General features: G+C 35.1%; 1 protein-coding gene across 1 annotated transcript in view; it reads right to left on the bottom strand.

The window, feature by feature from the left end:
* LOC150041105 (uncharacterized) overlaps nucleotides 1–15,676 on the bottom strand; it is a 324,318-nt gene that overhangs the window by 198,231 nt on the left and 110,411 nt on the right. The gene's annotated exons all lie outside the window — the stretch shown is intronic.

The raw sequence follows: 15,676 nt of genomic DNA, 5'->3' as shown, positions 1-15,676 counted from the left end.
AAAGATAATTATAGACCCAGTTCTTTGATGATATTGATGCAAAACTTAATGATGAATATTGATGCAAAACTTCTCAATAAAATACTGGCCAACTGTCTTCAGCAACTCATCAAAAAAATTATACACTTTGATCAAACAGGATTCATCACTGGGATGCAAATCTGGTTTAGCATACGCAAATCAATTTATATAACTCAACACATCAACAGCAGCAATGACAAGAATCACATGATTATCTCAATAGATGCAGCAAAGGCATTTGATAAGATCCAAAACCCCTTTATGCTAAAAATTTTTGGAGATACTAGGAATCCATGGAACATTCCTCAGTATAACAAGGGCTGTGTATGAGAAACCCATATGTAGCATTATACTTAATGGTGAAAAGCTAAAGCCATTCCCTCTAAAACAGGAATGAGACAAGGATGCCCATTCTCTCCATTCCTCTTTAACATAGTATTAAAATTCCTAGCCAGAGCAATAAGGCAAAAAGCAAAAAACAAAAGGGGATCCAAAAAGGGAAAGAGGAAGTGAAACTTTTCCTCTTTGCAGATGACATAATTCTGTATATAAAGAACCCTATATCAACGGAATTGAAAATGAAGGTTCTTTACCAAACTCATTTTATGAAGCCAATATAACCCTCATCCCCAAACCAGACAGAGATTCATCAAAGAAAGAGAACTATAGACCTATTTCTTTGATGAACATCGATGCAAAACTTCTCAACAAAATACTGGCCAACCGTCTACAACAACTCATCAAAAAAATTATACACTATGATCAAACTGGATTCATCACAGGGAGGCAAACCTGGTTCAACATATGCAAATCAATTAATATAATTCAACACATCAACAGGAGCAAGGACAAAAATCACATGATGGTCTCAAAAGACGCTAAAAAGGCATTTGACAAGATCCAACACCCCTTTATGTTAAAAGCTCTGGAGAAACTAGGAATCCATGGAACATTCCTCAATATAATAAAGGCTGTGTATGACAAAGCCACAACAAGTATTATACTTAATCGCGAAAAGCTAAAGCCATTCCCTCTAAAATAGGGAACGAGACAAGGATGCCCACTCTCTCCACTCCTCTTTAACATAGTATTAGTATTCCTAGCCAGTGCAATAAGGCAAGAAGCAAGCATAAAGGGGATCCAAATAGGGAAAGAGGAAGAAAAACTATCCCTCTTTGCAGATGACATGATTCTGTATTTAAAGAATCCTATAAACTTTACTCCCAAGCTCCCTGAGCTGATTCAAAACTTTGGAAGGGTAGCAGGCTATAAAATTAACCCTCGAAAATCAAATGCCTTCCTCTACGCCAACAGTGAGAGGAGCGAGGCAACAATCAGGAAAGCAACTCCTTTCGCAATAGCCTCAAAGAAAATAAAGTACCTAGGAATTACCTTAACTAAGAATGTAAAGGACCTTTTTGATGAAAACTTTAAAACCCTGACAAAGGAAATTAAAGCAGAACTAAGGAAATGGCAAAACCTCCCATGCTCCTGGATTGGAAGAATCAACATTGTGAAAATGACAATCTTGCCAAGGGCTATCTACAAATTCACCACAATACCCATCAATATCCCAATGTCATTCTTTAAAGAAATAGAACAGGCAATCCAAAATTTCATGTGGAATAATAAAAGACCCCATATAGCAAAAACACTTCTTAGCAGAAAGAACAGCACAGGAGGAATTTAGACCCTATTACAGAGCTACAATTATCAAAACAGCTTGGTACTGGCACAAGAATAGGCCTGAAGACCAACGGAATAGAACTGAGGACCCAGATATTAAACCACAGACCTATGGCCACCTAATCTTTGACAAGGGAGTCAAAAAAATAGAATGGAAAAAAGATAGCCTCTTCAACAAGTGGTGCTGACAGAACTGGTTAAGCACCTGCAGAAAACTAAAGTTGGATCCTTCTTTGTCACCCTGCACTAGAATTAACTCCAAATGGATCAAAGACCTGGAGGTAAAAGCCGATACACTGAAAACTTTACAATAAGGAATAGGAGATACACTAGGCCTCCTTGGCACAGGTCAAAACTTTCTTAATAAGGACCAAGAATCACAACAAATCAGAGAAAGGCTGGATAAGTGGGACTGCATTAAACTGCAGAGTTTTTGTATGGCAAAGGACATAGCTAGTAAATTAATTAGGAAGCCAACAGAATGGGAGAAGACCTTCACAAACCATACAGCGGACAAAGGCCTCATATCTAAAATATATCAACAGCTCAAAAAATGGAATCACTCCAAAACTAGTCTCCAAAGTAACAACCATCCCATTAAAAGATGGGCCAAAGACTTAAAAGAGAGTCTTTTCTGAAGAAGAAACAAAATTGGCCTGTAGACACATGAAGAAATGTACAACATCTCTGGTCATAAAAGAAATGCAAATCAAAACAACGCTAAGATTCCATGTCAATCCAGTTAGAATGGCCAGGATCAGGAAAACTAATAACAACAGATGCTGGAGGGGATGTGGCCAGGAGGGATCACTACTACACTGTTGGTGGGAGTGCAAACTCATTCAACCACTATGGAAAGCAATATGGCAATGCCTCAAGAGGCTAAACATAGAGCTCTCCTATGACCCAGCAATTCCACTACTTGGCATTTACCCAACCATCCAGAAACTAGGGCATACTAAATCCACTAAATTATTGCAGCATTATTCACCATAGCAAAGATATGGAACCAACCTAGATGTCCCTCAATTGATGAGTGGATCAACAAGATGTGGTATTTGTACACAATCGAATTTTATGCTGCTGTCAGAAAAAAACGACATCGACCCATTTGTTAGGAAATGGAAAGACTTAGTAAGCCAGACTCAAAGAACTTAGGCTCAATGGTTTCCTTCATTTGTCATAATCAGTAGAAACTTTGGGCTCTACTAGCAGAGATTTGCAATAGAGCAAAACCTTGATACATAAGGCCATATAATATTAAGCCAATTGAAAGGACCTCCAGGATATTGAAACAAAAGCCATATAATGAATGATTGTTGTCCTTAATGTACTATGTTATCTCTCATCTCTTTTGCTGTCCCTTGGGTATGTCATATTGTTACCGTATCTCATTTTGTTATCTGATATATTGGATATATTTGTATTTGGTTATTTGAAATTGGATAGGGAAAGGGGGAAAATCAAGATGGGGGGTGAGGGGAGGGTAATGGGGACCAAGAAAGGGTATCAATGTATGTGAATTAATGACCTTCTATCTGACAAATATCATGTAACCCTTTTATTACAATAAAAATATTAAAGAAGAACCCTATAGACTCTACTTCTAAGCTGCTTGAGCTGATTCAAATATTCAGCAAGGTAGTAGGATATAAAATTAATCCTTAAAAATCAACCGGCGTCCTATATGCCAACAATGAGAGAAAGGAGGCAACAATCAGGAAAGCAACTTTTTTTACATTAGCCTCATAGAAAATAAAATACCTAGAAATTAACTTAACTAAGACTGTAAAGGACCTTTTTCATGCTCCTGGATTGGAAGAATTAACATCTTGAAAATGGCAAACTTGCCAAGGGCTATCTAAAAACTCAATGCAATACCCATCAATATCCCAATGTCATTCTTTAAAGAAATAGAAGAGGCAATCCAAAATTTCATATGGAATAATAAAAGACCCAGTACAGCAAAAAACAATTCTTAGCAAAAAGAACAGCGCAGGAGGACTTTCAATACCAAACTTTAGACTCTATTACAGAGCTATAGTGAACAAAACAGCTTGGTACTGGCACAAGAATATGCCTCAAGGCCAATGGAATAGAACTGAGGGCACAGATTTAACCCACATACATATGGCCACCTCATCTTTGATAAGGGAGACAAAAAATTAGAATGGAAGAAAGACAGCCTTTTGAACATGTGGTGCTAACAGAACTGGTTAAACACCTGAAGAAAACTAGTTTGATGCTTCTTTATCAACCTGCACCAGGATTAACTCCAAATGGACCAAGACCTAGAGGTAAAAGCAGATACACTGAAAACTTTACAAGAAGGTATAGCAGAGATACTAGGTCTCCTTGGTACAGGTCAAAACTTTCTTAATAAGGACCAAGAAACAACAAATCAGAGAAAGTCTGAATAAGTGGGACTACATTAAACTGCAGAGCTTCTGTATGGCAAAGGACATAGCTAGCAAATTAATTAGAAATCCTACAGAGTGGGAGAAGATCTTTACTAACCATACAATGGACAAGGCCTCAGATCTAAAATATATCAACAGCACAAAAAATTGAATCACTCCAAAACGAATCTCCAACGAAACAACCATGCCATTAAAAGATGGGTCAAAGACTTAAAGAGAGTCTTCTCTGAAGAAGAAATAAAAATGGTCTATAGACACATGAAGAAATGCTTGACATCTCTGGTCATGAAAGAATTGCAGATCAAAACAACTTAGTGTACTATGTCATCTCTCATCTCTTTTGCTGTCCCTTCGTTATCTTATATTGTTACAGTATCTAACTTTATTATCTGACATATTGGATATATTTGTATTTAGTTATTTGCGATTGGATAGGGAAGGGGGGGAGAAACAAGATGAGGGTTGGGCGTGGGGGGGGAGGGAAATGGGGACCAAGACATGAGAAAGGGTATCAATATATGTGAATGAATGCACCTTCTATCTGGCGAATATAATGTAACCCTTCTATTAATTATAATAAAATATATGAAAAAATAAAATTACAAAATGTAAAAACAATGCAAATCAAGACAACTCTAAGATTCCACCTCACTCCAGTTAGAATGGCCAAGATCAAGAAATCTAATAATAACAGTTGTGGAGGGGGAGGTATCACTTTTACACTGTTGGTGAGAGTGCAAACTCGTTCAACCACTATGGAAAGCAGTATGGCAGTTCCCCGATGAGCCAGCAATTCCACTACTTGGCATTTACCCAATCATCCAGAAACAATGACATACTAAATCCACTAGCACAACGATATTCATTGCAGCACTAGTTACCATAACAAAGATATGGAACCAACCAAGATGCCCTCAGTTGATGAGTAGATCAACAAGATATGATATTTACACAATGGAATTCTGTGCTGCTGTCAGATAGAATGACATCGCCCCATTTGTAAGGAAATGGAAAGACTTAGAAAAAAATCATATTAAGTGAAGTAAGCCGGACTCAGAGAACATAGTCTCAATGGTTTCCCTCATTTGCAGAAACCTAGGGTCCTCCTAGCAGAAATTTACAATAGAACAAAACCTAGATACTTAAGTCCATTTAGAATGACGCTAAATGATTGGACGTCCAGGATATAGAAACAAAAGCCATACAGTGAGTGACTGTTGTCTTTAATATACTATGTTATTTCTCATCTCTTTTGCTGTCCATTGGCTATCTCATATTGTTTCAATATTTCACCTGGTTATCTGATATATTGAATATATGCCTATTTGGTTATTTGACAGCGGATAGGGAAGCGAGGAAAAAAATCTGATTGTCGAGGTTGGAGGGAGGTAAATGGGAACTAAGACGTGAGAAAGGGTATCAGTGTATGTGAAGTAATGCACCTTCTATCTGGTGAATATAATGTAAATCTTCTATCAATTACAATAAAAATATATGAAAAAAGTAGAAGGATTAGATAACAATCCCAAGGATACAAAGCCTCTTCAACATTCTCACCCATTCTTCCCAACCCATCCATTCTTTCACTTGTCTTAATTTTGTAGGATGTGCCCAGAAGTTTTGATTGCATTCTTAGTGCTTGATGTGATTTAGAAAGAGATGCTAATTCAACATTCCTGAGAACTGTCACAATTCAAGTGCATTACTTCTGTTATTTTTTTTTATAAAAATGTAGCACTGTGAAAGATTTGTTTTGCCTATGAATGGAGAATTTGTTATCTTTTGGGAGGATGGCGACCTTCAAAATTATAATAGAGTTATTTACTGACTTTCTTAACTACTGCCAACTTTAATGTTACAATGTTTTTAATGTTATTAAAAGACATACAAATGTTTCTAAAAATAATTTCATGCTAAAAGAAATAGTAAGAGGTAAAAAAACAATCTAACAGAAATCTAGAACTCTCTAGTTATTACATTATCAATTAAAGTGACTGAATTTTTGTTTGACATTAGTAGAATCCATGTATATAAAACACAATATCAAAAATAAAAGATAAATTTGTAATATATGTCAGCATCAATAGACAAACAATATTGGTGATAGAGAACATTATGAATTACATTGTTCTCATTAGGAGATCTGTATCAAAAATATACCACGTCATTGATTTGTGCTGTTACTGGGGCTCAAATTTAAGTCCCTGTACTCTATATTTTTGCTCATAATTGTTACTCCATTACTTGAGATATACCTCTAGTCCAGCATTTTGCTGGTTAGAAATGAGACTCTAGGATTTTTTACCCCTACTGGCTGCAAACTAATGTCCTCAGGTCTCACTCCCTTGAGTATGTACAACTATCAGTGAAGTGATTATATTTTAGTATATATGTTCTAAAAATATTTTGTAAATTAATTACTAGTGTATATTAAATTGTATAGTATGGGATTTCATTACGATGTCATAGTATGTGTTTTCATTATGATCTTACTTTAACAATAAAATTATAAAATATTTTATTATTAATTTTATTATGTCTTCAGGTATGCCTCTTTGCTTATTAACTCTACAATATGGTCACTTAGAGAAAAATTTTAGTGTCTTTATACCAGTGTGATTTTGGTGTTTAGAAATGATTATTAGCTGTTCTTTATGTTTTTAATACTGGGGTGGATGGGGAATAACTGGTTCTCTTATAGGGTGGACATATTACAATTTTCAAGAATCTTTAGAATGTTTTGTACATGTATGGTTCAGTCTGTATGTTTACATGGAAATACTTTTAAAAAAATAACTAATCACATAGAAATAATTAAGAAATAAGGAATTTTTTCTGACACATGAAACTACAATTTGATTTCTTATGTTATTTTCTCTCAGTTTGAAGGTATATAATACTGAAAGCTACAATGTATACAGAGACAGAATCTTCCTGTTAGGCCACTGAGACCCACCCAGGAAAGTGGCCTCTTGGTTTCTGCACAGCATCAATATTGCTCATTTGTGGCAATACTCTTCTGTCATAGTAAATATTACCAAGTAAATCGCATTGTACTTTAAACTGTACTCTATAGGTGCTATATAAAAGATGGAAAAACCAAAAAATAGATTATTGTATAAGTCATTATATCATTATTAGAGTACAAAAGATATGAATAAGGAATATAAGAATAGGATAAATATAAATTAAAATCTTATTAAATGTTCCGTTATAAAGCAAGATTCATAGAAATGTTACAATCTACCAGGAGAGTAGAAGGAGAATGCTATGGAAACAAATAGCAAAAGTTTGGGGATAATAAATACTATTTCAAATATTGTATATATGTTTATTTGTTTATTTGAAATAAGAAAGGTAAGTGGGGAAAACAAGAGGAGGGGAGGGAAAGGGAGAAGGAAATGGGGACAAAAATATGAGAAGGAGTATCAGTGTTTGTGAAGTAATGTACTTCAATCTGGTGAATATAACTCTAACCTTTGTATTAATTACTTAAAGGACACCACAGCCCCACTGGGCTTAACAGATATACAGAGTCTTCCATCCAATGGCAAAACTTTATACATTTTTTTCTCAGCAGCACATGGAACACACTCCAAAATAGATCATATAATGGTTCATTCAGAAAACTTAAGCATATCCAAGAGGACTGATATAATGCCATGCATTCTGTCTGATCACAGTGGAGTCAGACTAGTTCTGAACAATGCACATAAGTCAAAAAACGTTCAAACACTTGGAAACTGACAACACACTTCTGAATAACCCCTGGGTTACAGATCAGATCAGAGAAGAAGTTCAAAACTTCCTTGAATATAATGACAATTAAGAGACTTCACAAAGAAACTTATGGGACACAGAAAAGGGAGTTCTAAGGGGCTAATTTATCGCACTAGGAGTGCATATTAAAAAGACAGAAGAAGAGCATGTAAAGAACCTAAAAAAGAAATTGAAACGTCTAGAGGAGCAAGAAAAAGTTAATTCTAAAACAAGTAGAAGGACAGAAATAACAAAAAAAATCAGAAATATCAGTGATTGAAATAAGATCTACCATACACAAAACTGAGAAATCAAAAAGTTGATTCTTTGAAAGCTTCAACAAAATTGAGACAGATCCCTGGAAAGATTAATAAAAAACAAAAGGAGAGGGTAGACTCAAATAAACAAGATTAGAGACCCCACGGGAACAATCACAACTGATATCCAAGGAATTCAGTCCATTATAAATAAGTATTACTTGGGCCTATATTCAAAGAAATAAGAAAATATAGTAGAAATGGATGATTTCTTAAATAAATATAGGCTACCCACATTGAACAATGAAAAGGTAAACCAATTGAACAAGCCAATCTCTTAAAATGAAGCAATCAGGGAAATAACCAAAAAGAGCCCAGGTCCAGATGGTTTCATTGCAGAATTCTACAAGATGTTTAAAGAGGAAGTAACACCTATACTCTTGAAATTCTTCCGAGAAATAGAAGCAGAAGGAACAATACCAAACTCATTTTATTAAGCTAAAATTACTCTCATCCCCAAACCAGGGAAAGACCCAACAAAAAAAGAAAATTACAGACCTATTTCTCTAATGAACACAGACACAAAATTCCTCAATAAAACTCTAGCCAACAGAATCCAGAAACAAATTTTTTAAAAATGATACACTATGATCAAGTAGGCTTCATCCCACAGATGCAAGCTGGTTTAATACTTGCAAATCCATCAATGTAATACATCACATCAACAGAGCTAAGGATAAGAATCATATGACAATTTCTCTGGACGCGGAGAAGGCATTTGACAAAATACAACATCCATTCATGTTGAAAGCATTAGAAAAAACAGAAATAAGAGGTACATTACTTAAAATAATTGAAGCCATATATGAAAAACCTACAGCCAGTATTATACTAAATGGTGAAAGACTGGAACCATTTTCTTTAAAATCAGGAACTAGACAGGGATGCCCACTCTCTTCACTTCTCTTCAATATAGTACTGGAACCCATAGCAGAGCAATAAGGCAAGAAAAGGACATCAAAGGGATGCACACAGGGAAAGAAGAAATTAAAATATCCCTATTCGCAGATGACATGATTCTCTATATGAGTGACCCAATAAGCTCCACTCCCAAACTCCTAGAATTAATAAACCACTTTAGCAAAGTGGCAGGATACAAAATTAATCTTCAGAAGTCAGTAGCCTTCTTGTACACCAACAATACACAAACAGAAGGCCAAATCAAGAAAATGATCCCATTCGCAATAGCCCCAAGAGAATAAAATATGTAGGAATTAACTTAACCAAAGATGTAAAGGAATTATTTAATGAAAACTATAAAAGCCTAACAAAAGAAATTAAAGAGGACACTAGGAAATGGAAAGACATCCCATGCTCATGGTTAGGGTGAACCAACATAGTGAAAATGGCTATACTGCCAAAATTGATATACAAATTCAATGCAATCCCCATCAAAATCCCAAAGACATTCTTTATGGAAATAGAAGATACAATCCAAAGGTTCATATGGAACAAGAAAAGACCTAGAATAGCCAAAACAATTTTAGGCAAAAAGAACCATGCAGGTGGTATTATAATACCAGACTTCAAACTCTACTATAGAGCCATAAAAACAAAAACCACATGGTATTGGCACAAATATAGACCAGAAGATAAATGGAACAGAATAGAAGATCCAGAAATAAAACCACATACCTATAGTCAACTTGTATTTGACAAAGGAACCAAAGATATACAGTGAAACAAACACAGTCTATTCAATTATTGGTGCTGGTAAAACTGGGCAGCCACATGCAGAAAACTAAAAATTGACCCTAGCTTTTCACCATGCATAAGCATTAACTCAAAGTGGATCAAAGACGTCAATGTCAGACCAGAAACCGTGAAACTGTTACATGATAGAGTAGGAGAGATGCTGGAATTCATAGGCACAGGCAAAAGATTCCTGATCAGAATCCCAGGGTCACAACAGATTGGAGAGAGCCTCGATAAATTGGACTACCTAAAAACAAAAAATTTCTGCACAGATAAACCATAGCCACAAAAGTAGAGAGATAGCCAACCAACTGGGAAAAGATATTTACCAATAATAGATCTGACAAATGCTTAATATCCAGTATCTACAGGGAACTCAAGAAACTAATCCCCCCCAAACCCAACAAACCATTCACTAAATGGGCAAGGGAACTAAAGAGCGACTTATCAAAAGAAGAAATTAAAATGGCAGAAAAGCATATGAGAAAATGTTCATCATCTATGGTCTTAAAGGAAATGAAAATAAAAACAACCCTAAGATACTACCTTACCCCACCAAGAATGGCCAAGATTTTGAACTCAGACAATGACAGATGCTGGTGGGGTTGTAGAGAAAAAAGAACCCTACTGCACCGCTGGTGGGATTGTAAACTAGTTCAGCCACTCTGGAAAGCAGTGTGGAGGTTTCTAAAGAACTGAAAATTGACCTTCCCTATGGTCCTGCCGTACCACTTCTGGGCATCTACCCTGAACATCATAACCCAAGATATGATAAGGACACCTGCTCAGCTATGTTTATCTCTGCACTATTCACAATAGCCAGGCAATGGAAACAATCCAGATTCCCTACTGCAGATGAATGGATACAGAAAATGTGGTATATATATACAATGGAATTCTACATAGCCAACAGACAAGATAAAATAATGGCATTTGAATCTAGAGGGAATCATGTTGACTGAGACAAGTCAAGACCAAAGGAAGAAAAGGTGCATGGTATTGTTAATATGTGGCTATTAGAACCAAAGAGTGCAAGAGTGAGGACTCAATATTTGCATACCTAATTCTATGGATATGGTATTGGAAATACAAACACAACTACATAGACATAAAAACCTATGACTTTATAGAGATAATATTTTATTACGTACATTAATATCTATGATATACAAACCCTAATTTTGATTATGTTCTAAAATCTAATTGCCAGTGATTGTATATAGAGATTCCCTTCTTGTATACCTGTTTGTTAAACATGTCATTTGAAATATGATGTAAAAATCAATGTTAATAAATTCTTCAATAAAAAATATGATTGCTAAAAATAAAATAAATAAATACTATTTCAAGACTTCTTTATATATTGCATAATCATTCTATACATACATATGCATATAGGTATAAATACATTCACACACATATATACCCATTTTTAGAGAAGGTGTGTTTGTGTGTGTGTGTGTATGTGTGTCGGAAATGATTTCATTGTGCTATCTAGTTTAGTCTTTGCTCCTGCTGTCAAGTGATACAAATAATCCTTTTTCCTCAGCCTTCATGTACCTAGGACTATAAGCATATAACGCCATGACTATTTCATCTCTAAATATTTATTACATCATATGTTTTAAAAATGATATTAATATTATTAAAAGGTTATATAGGATAGGATCTAGTCTAAAAGGACTTAGTTTAATTTTTTCTTGTTAATAATAATTACGAACATTTATTAAGCACCAGGCGTATAATGCAATGATTGCTAATATAAAAGTATGTAATTATTGATACAGTTCACTGCCATTAAGTTTACAATCTAAAATAAAATGAAAGAATGCTGTAAGTCTACCATAAAAATTTCCTTAACTTAGAAATGGCTATATTGACAAATGGATGAGGCAAAATCCCCTCTTATTTCAGGTAAAGGGTTAATAAGTCTTTGCACATGATCTATTTTTCCTGATTATATTAGGCTTGCTAAGAAAAAGAGAGCACTTAGGAATTTTTTAAGGAGAAGGAATTATTTTAGATGGCTTGTAGAACTTGAAACAAAATGCTTATTAGGCTTGATTTTCTCAGTAGCAAAAGAAGTCCCATGAAAAACACTATAAACTAGACCATTTTTTTCTTGCCATTTATTACTTCAACCTGTTTAATTTCTTCATCCTACCTTACGTGAAAGGGCTCCAATACTACCCTATCAAGGAAATAAATATTATATCTAGACTAATGTACTCTAGTATGCTAAAGGTCTAATGAGCTGACCTCCTAGGAAACATTATTTTATATTTTAAGAGAGGATTGAGCAAAATAACAGTGGGAACTCTGGCCATAGGAAATAATTGGTTATGTATGACCTGTAAACAAAGGCAGTCAGATCCAGACCCTGATTCTCTTAAGTGATTAGGATTACACAAAATGGCTTGCTTTTCTGCTCCATATTTCTAGTATGATGGTATGTAGAATTTAACATCAACATGCTAAACTACAAACTTTACCCTATTTTGACTCTACATGCATAGTATAGAGTTTAATAAATATTTTCAAGGCTTCCATTGCTGGTCATTCTTAGCTGACAAAGGCAAAATAAATACATTTTTACTAATTGTCAAATCATAATAAAATGTTTTAAATTATACAATCTTAAACTACATACTATCTTTTTTTAATTGCCAGGGTAAGTATAGAGGGGTTACAGTTACATTGCCAGGTAGTAGGTGCATTACTTGTCACACATTGATACCCCTTCTATTATACACTATTATGGTACTTTTTTGTTCCCAGGTTGGCTTTGAACCCAAATCCTCAGATCTCAGCCTCCTAAGTAGCTAGGATTACAGGCGTGAGCCACTGCGCCTAGCCTACTTATGGTAATTTTTTTAACTCTGAGAGAATACTAAAAAAAAATAAATTGGTTGAAAACAGAAACAGTATTTCTTCTGTAACGTGCATGATTAATTTTTTTTAACAATTCAGGTATAAATATTTAATGGAAGAGTAGTAGCATCCTGAGATATTCTTTATGGCAAAATAGTAGATGTCAGAAACTGTTAAGAATAAGAATATTTCACTTAGTGATATATTTTAGTATTTATTTTATTTATTTATTTGCCAGTCCTGGGCTTTGAGCTCAGGGCCTGAGCACTGTCCTTGGGTTTTCTCAAGGCTCGAACTCTACCACTTGAGCCACAGCACCACAATATTTTAAAACTTAAAAAAAGTGATTCACTAGCAGCAACACTTAAAAATGTTCATAGAGCAATGGTATCACAAGTTTATAGGAAGAATGGCCAGATATTTTAGGATGAAATATAAAATAGGAGTAACAACATGAAGCCAGGCATGGGTAGCCCACACCTCTAATCCTAGCTACTTAGAAGGCAGAGATCTAAAGATCATGGCTGGTTAGGCAGGTAAGTTCATGAGATTCTTTTTTTTTTTTTTTTGAGTGAGAGAGGGAGGTCATGGGGCTTAACACTCTGGGTCTGGGCATTGTCCCTGAGCTCTTTAGCTCAAGGCTACCACCCTACCCCTTGAGCCACAGTTACACTTCCCATTTTCTTGTGATTAGAGATATGAGTCTCACGTTCTTTAGTGCTGGGCTGGCTTTGAACTGCCATCCTCAGATCTCAGCTTCCTGAGTAGTTAGGATTATAGGAGTGATCCACAGTACCCTGCTAAGTCCATGAGATTCATATTCTCAGTTAACTACAAAAAGAAAAATAGCCAGGGTTCTGAGAATGTGGTTTAGCAATAGAGTGTGTGTTTGCCTAGCAAGCATGAAGCCCTGGGTTCAAGTCCTCAGTACAACATAAACACAAAAATCTGGAGGTGGTGCCTTGAGCAAAAGAAAGAAAAGAACCTCAGGGACAGGGACTAGACCCTGAGTTCATGCCCCAGGACTAAAAATAAAAAGCTATAAATAGAGGTATCACTCAAGTGGTAGAATATCAGCCTTTAGCAATACAGCTAAGACCAGTGCACAAGGCCTGAATTCAAGCCCCAGTATCTCACACACAAAAAAGAGTAACATGTACTCCAGGATGTAGCTCAGTAGTACAACACCTGTCTAGCACAGGTGATCCCCAGTTCCATCAAAAAGAAAAAAAAAAACAAAACGGCTGGGAGTTTGGCTTAGTGGTAGAGTGCTTGCTTAGCATGCACGAAGACCCGGGTTAGATTCCTTGGTACCACATACATAGCAAAAAAAAGCCGGAAGTGGTGCTGAGGCTCAAGTGGTAGAGTGCTAGCCTTGAGAAAGTCCAAGGACAGTGTTCAAGCCCTGAGCTCAAGCCCAGGACTGGCAAAAAAAAGAAAAAAAGAGAAAAAATACCTTTAAACTTAAAAGTATCTTTTAGACTTTCTACTGATGATAAATAAAATCCAATTAATTATGAAATATGAAATAGAAAACCTCAATGCTGTTCTCCTTTAATAATAATATGACAAGAATTATCAATAGGATTCCTAAAAAGTCCCTTCCTCCCAAATCTGAGTCAATGCACTTATTTTTAGTTGGTATTATAAGAGAGCAGAATTTCTGATTATGGTATGTGTTTATATAAGGCAAGTTTGACTATATAACGAGTCATTAGCATAGTTATAAAGTCAGTATGATTAATACATGTACATCTTTCAAAAAATGATACATTCCTAACTACATACTTAATTCCATTTCCTATTTGAGTACTATGTTTGACATCAAGCTTAGAAGCATAATTGTTGCATTACCCTAAAAAATACTTCATTCTTCCAATATTGCAAAGTATGTTGTATTTTCAAATACAGCCTATGTTTTTGCACAGAAATTTAAAAGATACTCTAGCTAGTTACAAGTACTGTGTAGGTAAATGTGCAATGAAAGAAGTTCAAAAGGAGAAAAAAAAATAGGAAACTAATCATAAAAAGTATAACATTTAGGGCCGGGAGTTTGGCCTAGTGGTAGAGTGCTTGCCTAGTATGCACGAAGACCCAGGTTCAATTTCTCGGTACCACATACATAGAAAAAAACCGGAAGTGGAGCTGAGGCTCAAGTGGTAGAGCTCTAGCCTCGAGAAAGTCCAAGGACAGGGCTCATGCCCTGAGCTCAAGCCCAGGACTGGCAAAAAAAATATATAACCTTTAACAAAATATAAAATAGTTCTGAATATACTTGTTTCTTGTCTTAGTGATGTGTATATGCATTTTATAACTACTAATTTGATAAATATACTAAGGTTATGCATGATTATTTTTCTTCCCTACATCATCTCTAAGAGCACTGTGAGGTAATTTTCTTTTGAATACAAAGTAAAATAATCTTACTTTTTTGTTTTTAAATCTGAGTCATGCACAAGTGACCTTTTAATTCTGAAAAACTGAATACTTAATTTTGGGGGTAAAACTAAAATTCAACATTTAATCATATTATTCCATATAGTCTACATTGATTTGGTACACAAGGGCAGGTTTTGTTTTCATTTATGTTTAAATATGATCACAATTTTTTCTGTTTAATGAGATGAAGAAAACCATTCTTCCTTCTCAACTCAACCACTTTGAGATATAGCTTTAAATACAGGTGGAGCAAGTCAAGTAATACTGAGTATCTATTGTTTTTGCATAGAACAGAAATAAAAATAACATTATTTCCTTCCTAAGGTCTCAGCTAGTTTCTTAAGCCTTTTCTTCAGCTCCAATGGAAATTTCTCGTAGCACTTCTTACAGACTGGCTTCATATTTTAAGGCATATGCAGATTAAAATAAAACGTTACTTAAGTATCTCATTATTCTACTAAATGTCGA

This window comes from Megascapheus bottae, chromosome X (assembly GCF_031878675.1).
Source record: "Megascapheus bottae isolate mThoBot1 chromosome X, mThoBot2.hap1, whole genome shotgun sequence".
Lineage (NCBI taxonomy): Eukaryota > Metazoa > Chordata > Mammalia > Rodentia > Geomyidae > Megascapheus > Megascapheus bottae.
The sequence above is the reverse complement of the archived record's forward strand: the minus strand, read 5'-3'. Positions and strand labels throughout refer to the sequence as shown.